This window comes from Papaver somniferum, chromosome 10 (genome assembly GCF_003573695.1).
Source record: "Papaver somniferum cultivar HN1 chromosome 10, ASM357369v1, whole genome shotgun sequence".
Classification (NCBI taxonomy): domain Eukaryota; kingdom Viridiplantae; phylum Streptophyta; class Magnoliopsida; order Ranunculales; family Papaveraceae; genus Papaver; species Papaver somniferum.
The window spans coordinates 15,919,077-15,926,691 of NC_039367.1; the positions used below are offsets into that span (position 1 = coordinate 15,919,077).

The following is a 7,615-nucleotide window of genomic DNA, read 5'->3' on the forward strand; positions in this document are numbered from 1 at the left end:
GGAAAACAAGCCGAAACCCGCGGATAAACCCGTACCCGGCCCGTGAAAACCCTAACCCGGCTTGGATGGGTTATAAACAAGCCGGGTTAGGGTTAGAGAAATGGTGGCTTGTGAGAAAACGGGTTAACCCGTGCCGGGACTGTAAACCCGCGGGTAAACCTGTTAACCCGTGTACAATATATTAAGTTATTAACTTTCACCGTTGGATTATCTAGGGTTAATCATATCCCTACATTTAAAATATAAAAACACCAAAAACCCTAGCAGATGGATATCTTTTCATTTCTTCTTCGTCTTTCTTTTCTTTTTTCTCCCCACTTTCTTCTACTGCGGCTGCGCCTCCTCACCACCTCCATCATTTCTCCGGCTGTTGCTGCTGCTGCTAAGTTTCCTTCAAAAGCTGGTATACCCAATTTTCTATTACTTTTTAAGATGTTTTTTTTTGTATCTTTCTTTATAAAGGTTTCTACGGTCAGGGTTTTGTTTTGCTAATTTGAAGAAGATATGTTTGTCGAGCAGATGAAGATGTTTCTGAATACGAGAGAGAAGTGGGTGTTGTTGATCGAATTAATTGATGAGAAGAGAAGATTTCTTTTGTTCTTTCTCGTCTGTTGCTGAAGAAGAGCTGCGATTGATTCAGTGATTCATAGGATATAGATCTAGTGACCGTAATCGAAGTTGAGATGGGTTTATTTGGTTCGATTTAGTGGTGGTGTTATTCAATTCTTGGTTATAATCAAAAGAAGATGGATTTGAGATGGTATGGATCAATGGGTTTGTTCGAATTGATACTCACCTGAAGCTGCTAAATTTTGGTTTGTTAGGGTTTACTAAAATCATACGCTCTGTATATTGATTTGGCATGATGTTTTGGTGTCTGGGTTTTGTTAATATGTGCTGAAAATGAGAATTCTTGATTGAAATTTTGATTTTTGTTTTTTGTGAGAATGATTGATGTGGGTTTGTTTTGCATGTTTTTGAGATTTTTGATTACTACTTTTGCTTAATTAACTGTTTTGGATTTTAAATTTTGAAATTCATTTATGTTTGTATGAATTTGTAAAAGAATTAGATCGAAGTAAAATTGCTCTTGATTTTTGTCATATTTGAATTGTGTTGCAGCTATTGATCTGTTATGGTTAGAGATGGCAAACGGGCGGGCCGGGGCTGGCTTGTTACGGGTTACACGAGTACGGGTTACCACGGGCCAAAACCCGCGGGTTCATATTCTTCACGGGTGGTCATTTTTTCTACCCGCGCCCGTAACAGGTAAAGCTTGCGGGTTCACGGGTTACCCGGCTTGTTTAATTAAAAATAAAATAAAAAATTAATCAACTTAATTTATGACAAATTACAATTATCAAACACAAATTACAAAAATTAGACCTCAATACAATACCCATCAAAAATTCATTAAATCATTTCCAGGCCTTTCAACTCCTTCCCTGTAAGGCTGTAACACCTAACAGCCATCTAATCTCTTCATTTTCAGGCCTGTAACACCTAACAACCATCTAATCTCTTCATTTTCATCTCAATCCATCACGAGATTCACGACTTCAATCGCAGCAAGAACTCTTTCCAGTTGTGTTCTGTGCTCAAACTCAGACTCACGCCTATGATAATCACCAACACCAACACCTTCAATTCTATAACCTGCAACACCTCATGCCTGCACAACCCATTAGTAGCACCCCAAGCTTCACATCAACTCACACCACATCCGCAACATTCTCCTCTTTTCAGTTCTTCAAATTCAAACACCATAACTAGAGCTGGAAAACAAGCCGAAACCCGCGGATAAACCCGTACCCGGCCCGTGAAAACCCTAACCCGGCTTGGCTGGGTTATAAACAAGCCGGGTTAGGGTTAGAGAAATGGTGGCTTGTGAGAAAACGGGTTAACCCGTGCCCGGACTGTTAACCCGTGTACAATATATTAAGTTATTAACTTTCACCAGGTCAGTTTGTGGCAAGGTCACAGCAACAACAGCAGGGGCAACAACTTCAGCAACAGCAGCTCTGCTGCAGCACCACAGGTAACAGCAGCAGCACCATTTGGGCTTCACAGCAGCACAACAGCACCAGAGGTTTGTTCTCAGCCTCACAGCAAGGTCACAGTACCTGGTCACTCAACAAAAATGTCAAGGACAGCAAATAAAGGCAGTGAACAAGAACTGTAACGCAAGATTGACTGCAAGAATGTAAAGATGACTAATATGCAAATATGATATGCAATCACGACAGCAAGATGCAATGAGTATGCAATGCGAAGATGAATATGCAGTAATGAATGCAAGTTATGATGAGATAAATGCTTACACTAAATGATTATACTAAATGCAAGATATGCACGGGAATAGCTGCAAAAGAAAGCAAGGAAAAACAGCAACCACACAATGCCAAGTCCCCGGCAGCGGCGCCAAAAACTTGGTGGCTCTCTAAAAGAGTCACAAACTGATACCTGCAAGTGCACATGGTATGTTGTAGTGAGTGTGCAAGGCAGGGTCGAACCACAGAGACTTGGGTGTGAATTGAAGTGATGAAGCAAGTGACAGTTAACCAGAAAAATCAGTGGTAGTGAATAAGAAACAGTGAAACAAAGACAAACAAACCAAGGCTGTTAGCCAAGGGCAGTGACAGAACTGAAAAACAGTAGCATGTAAAGCAAGTAAACAGGAACATGGTATGGCTTTTGAATCCACATCTTGATCCTAAACTAAGGCAGATCCTAATCAAATCATGTTCTTGTTTCATCTCAGGGAAGATTATGGATGTTTTAACTAATCTTACTAACTTACCCCTAGCATCAACTGTCTTCTCACAGTACAGCTGATCACAGGCTTGTTTGCTCAACCAGTTATCTAGCAATCCGCATTAGTGTAAGGTTAATCCCCTAAGTTCTCTAGTTCACCCCTAGCATTGAGTGTCTTCTTACAGCACACTCAATCACAGGTGCATTTGATCACTAAGTTTACTAACTTCCCTACTTCAATTAAGCACAGTCCTTCAAATGGACTGAATCCTTAGCTACTCTCACTCTTACACCCCTAGAATCAGTTGTCTTCTTACAGCACAGCCGATCACAGGTGCATTCACTCAACTAGCCAATTATCAATCCTACTTAGTTTCAGCACTACAAGAACAGTGACATGAACAAGGACTATCCTAGCTTACAATTCAAGAGTATCATCTAACCCCTAGCAAATGGAGTTAGAACATAATGAAATTAAATGACAATGGAATTGAAATTGTTTAAAACATTGAACTGAACTTGAACTGAAATTGAAACAACATTAACAATTGAGGTCCTGGATATTCCAGGCCTCTTGGTGGTGCTCTGGCTAATCCAGGCATGCAATACAAACATCCCACAGCATCTATTTATACATATAAGCAAAATCCCAAAAATCCCCCAAATCGGTGAAATTAGGGTTTGCCCAAAATTCCAAAATTCACTCACCTAACACACTGATAACAACCCTAATACGTGACCCATGCTTCTAATTAGACGTACAATCAATTTCCCCAAAAATCCCCAATTTATGGAATTAGGGTTCTTATAAAAATTTCTATTAAAATTTACCTAATCACTGATGACACTGGTAGATGTCGACCCATGCCTCCAATTCTTCTCCTGATGCTCTAGCTACGTCCAATTGTCCATCTAACTCAACCTAATTTACCAATTTTCACACGTTAGGGTTTTGGAAGAAAAACATGTATAAAAATGGGAAATTAGGTGGCTAGATTGGTGGTAATGATGGTAGTGGAGATGGGTTATGGTGTTTGGTTTATTTGAGAGGAGATGGTGGTGGTTGAGCGGGGCAGTGGTGGAGCAGGCGATGGAGAGGCTGTTGCAGTGAAGAAGAGGGGGAAGAAGATGGAGTTGGTCGATGGGAAGATAGCTTAGGGTTTGTTTGGGTGTAATAGACCTAGGTGCTAGGGTGTTGAGCGAGGATAAGGATTTTTGATGTTTCGCAAAGACGAGCCGTGGGATGATATCTTCTGAGACGGATCTAACGGCCAAATGGAGACAGATTACGAGCGACCGTTGGATGCAAAAAAACAACGAAACTAACGGCGCAAGATGGAGTTAGGTGCTGTAGTGTTAGACAGGATCTTCAGACTTTGATGTACTGACGATGCTGCGACCGTAGGATGCTGAGATGATCCAATCTGACGGCTAGAAAGGGAAACGGGTATGGATATAGGAAATGGATTTGGGTGAGGGTTTTGGGCCTTGGGTATGCCAAGCCCATATCTTCTTTAAGAACAATTCTTCCTCTTCAAGCCCATTTCTAGCCTTTTGATCTTGTGCACAACATTCTTCGCGGCTTCCTTGCGTAATTCCTCCTGGCTTTTCACTACTTTTCTGCTCTTTTCCGCTCCGCTATTCATCCAAACTTTATTTGGTACCTAAAAATGCAAAATTAATTAATAAAAATATTTATTCTTGAAAACAATGAAAATACAGAATATGGGTTAAAATGGAGAATTAGAGCACAAAAGATGAGTTAAATGCCAAGAAAAATATATATAAATATGTATTTTTTAGCACTCATCAATAACGTCCTCTAAGAATGTTTCAATGATTGAAATGAGAGTTTAGATGACATAACCAATGGTGGACATAAACATTGTTGTGGAAACACATTTATATATAATTCATATTCCTTGAACCAAAGTTTGCGAACTTTGTTGATCAAGAGAACCGGAAGAATGACGTGAGCCAAGTCCGCGAACTGCTGAAGTTCTCAAACTCGAGAATTTCTGCTGGAGTTGAAAAACTACTTGCGTGAATCTAAGTCCACGAACTCAGTCCCCGAACCTAGTCCGCGAATCGGCGAATTTATCATACCCGAGAATTTCTGCTGGAGTTTGTAAACTCTGCCCGGTAACTTAAGTCCGCGAACCTAGTCTGCGAACTTGAGAAGGTTATATATCTGAAGATGATTTCTGTACTTAAACTTAAAAAGACTAAGGAATGCAGTTTGCAAACCGTGGCTATAAAAGTTCATGAACCGATTCAAGTGAATCAAATCATCTTTGCTTCAATTGTGTCTTGTGTAGTACATAAGATTTCCTTGCAATTGAACAACTCTCTAACTAGTTCATTTGAAGTCATTTAAACTAGTTATGGTGAAGAAGAACATGGTTGATATGAAATGCTCATATGTCTAACCTTTTGGTTAACTATTGTTGAACCAACAAGTGCATATGTTTGGGTACGGTTAACAAACCTAGAAGCGTGCATTGTCAAGTGTGTGTAACAAAATAAGTTTTCGATCTAACGGTTGAGAAATATTAGCTTGAATCTAAATCAGGTTTTCATCTAACGGTGAATATTGAATGCTTTGTTACTAAGCTAACATTGATTGCAAACCCTGATTTGAAAGACTATAAAAGGAGACATCTAGTATTGTGCAAAACTAATCCCCACACCTTACGTGTGATACTAGTTTGCATACTAGAGTCGATTCTCATTTAACCTTTGGTTTTCTTCTTCTAAAACTAGGTTAACGACTTAAAGACTTCATTGGGATTGTGAATCCAGATCGATACTACTTTTATCGTAGTTGTGTGATCTGATCTTGCATCTTCTATCGTACGAGTACAATCAGATTTATTGGCTTGAGATTGATATCTCTGATAGGCAAGATATAAAAAGTAATCAAAAACATCTTCGTCTCATTGTTTGTGATTTCGCAAAATATTGTTTCACTACCATACAATTAAAATTGTTGTGAGGTGATTGATAAATCTAGGCTGTTCTTCGGGAATATAAGACCAGATTATCAATTGGTTCCTGTTCACCTTGATTATTATCAAAAGACGGAACAAAACCTTTAAGGTTTATCTGTGGGAGACAGATTGATCCTTAGATAGACTTGTCTGTGTGAGACAGATTTGTTCATTGTCAAAGCCTGTGATTTTGGGTCGTAGCAACTCTTAGTTGTGGGTGAGATCAGCTAAGGGAATCAAGTGCGCAGTATCTTGCTGGGATCAGAGGCGTAGGAGCATAACTGTACCTTGGATCAGTGGGAGATTGATTGGGCTTCAACTACAGTCCAGTCCGAAGTTAGATTGGAGTAGTCTAGTGTCTGTAGCGGCTTAATACAGTGTGTGTTCAATCTGGACTTAGTCCCGGGGTTTTTCTGCATTTGCGGTTTCCTCGTTAACAAAATTTTAGGTGTATGTGTTATTTCAATTTCCGCATTATATTGTTTTATCTTTATAATTGAAATAATACAGGTTGTGTGTTTAGATCATCAATTAGAATAATACAACCTTCGGCTGTTGATTGTCATTGATTGATCCTTGGATATTGGTCTTTGGTAACATCCAAGTTATTCCTTGCATTTGATTAGAACTCGCAGTTCCTGCTTGAGTAAATCAAATCAATAGAGAGATATAAACTCGTTGATATACTTTTAATTGATTGAGTCTTGTTGATTCTCTTAAAAGTATATTTGAGTTTGTCCATACAGATTGCTAAGCGAAATATTGGGTGGTGTTGTTAGACCCCCGATTTTCAAATTTTATTCCAAATTATTACAGTTTCTGGGTGGTTGTAACGAAATTTTTTACAAGCATATTCATTGCAAAATATTACATCGATCTGTTCAACTTCACACACACTATCCATTTTCATCAGGTGGGAGCTTCTGAGCATCTTCTTCTTATTATATCTCATTGTTTCCATTATTTAAGTAATTCTAAGAAGCCTTCTCATATTTCTCACCTAAAATCAACTGGCAGTTAAATATATGCAAAAATGTAACTTAAAAAATGAGAAGTGAAAAGGCAATCATGATAGCAAAATATTATATCTCAGTTTCTGGGTGGTTGTAACGAAGACTTTAGATAACATCTTAACTGAAATAAAGAGCCCTTCATCTACATGTAGTTTGTCCGTTTTACACAGTATATGAACATAAACTGGAGCATGTATTCTGAAAATGAGAAGAGAAAACTGTTAGAGCAATGCTCGATTGAACCCACAAGTTTTGGTATATCAAGCTTATTGTCAATATTAGATAATCAAAGCTATATCTTGATTTCTAGTCTACTAAGTCAAGTCTACGTCTAGGTTAGAATTTGGTAGTTGAGTATCAGACATCACCCTCGAAGACCGAAGATCGACGAAGAAATTTGGAGAACTTCTGTATCGAGTATGTGGAGACTGAACCATTCTATTTTAGTCAATGTATTACCATTCTATCTTTCTGAGATGATGTCATATGACTTCTAATAAGTTTACAAAGAAGAAATTTCGAGTCAATCTTGTCTTGTTAAATATCTTGAAATATGATTCTAGCAAAGATGTTCAACGATCCTTAATAACATTAGTTGTAAACAATTTATTGTATGAATTAATTTGTGGATCAATTGAAAATTTCCCATACAAATGATTTTATCACGTGGAAACATTTCAAACATCATAAAAGATAAATATTGAACTATATGATATTTCTGCTCAGGGTAGGTTGGCGAACCAGTTCGCAAACCATTGATATATGAGTTGCAGAAATACAGGAGGCTTGGCTAACCAGTTTGCAAACCGCAAGTTCAAATGGGGACAGTTCATGAACCGTTGTGAACTGGATTTTGAA

At 38.4% G+C, this 7,615-nt stretch overlaps 1 long non-coding RNA gene across 1 annotated transcript; it reads left to right on the plus strand.

The window, feature by feature from the left end:
* Window positions 1–371: 371 nt before the first annotated feature.
* Window positions 372–970, plus strand: LOC113317714. The gene is made up of 2 exons (XR_003343892.1): window positions 372–403; window positions 520–970. It is a non-coding gene; the product is annotated as an uncharacterized LOC113317714 (long non-coding RNA).
* The last annotated feature ends 6,645 nt before the right edge of the window (window positions 971–7,615 follow it).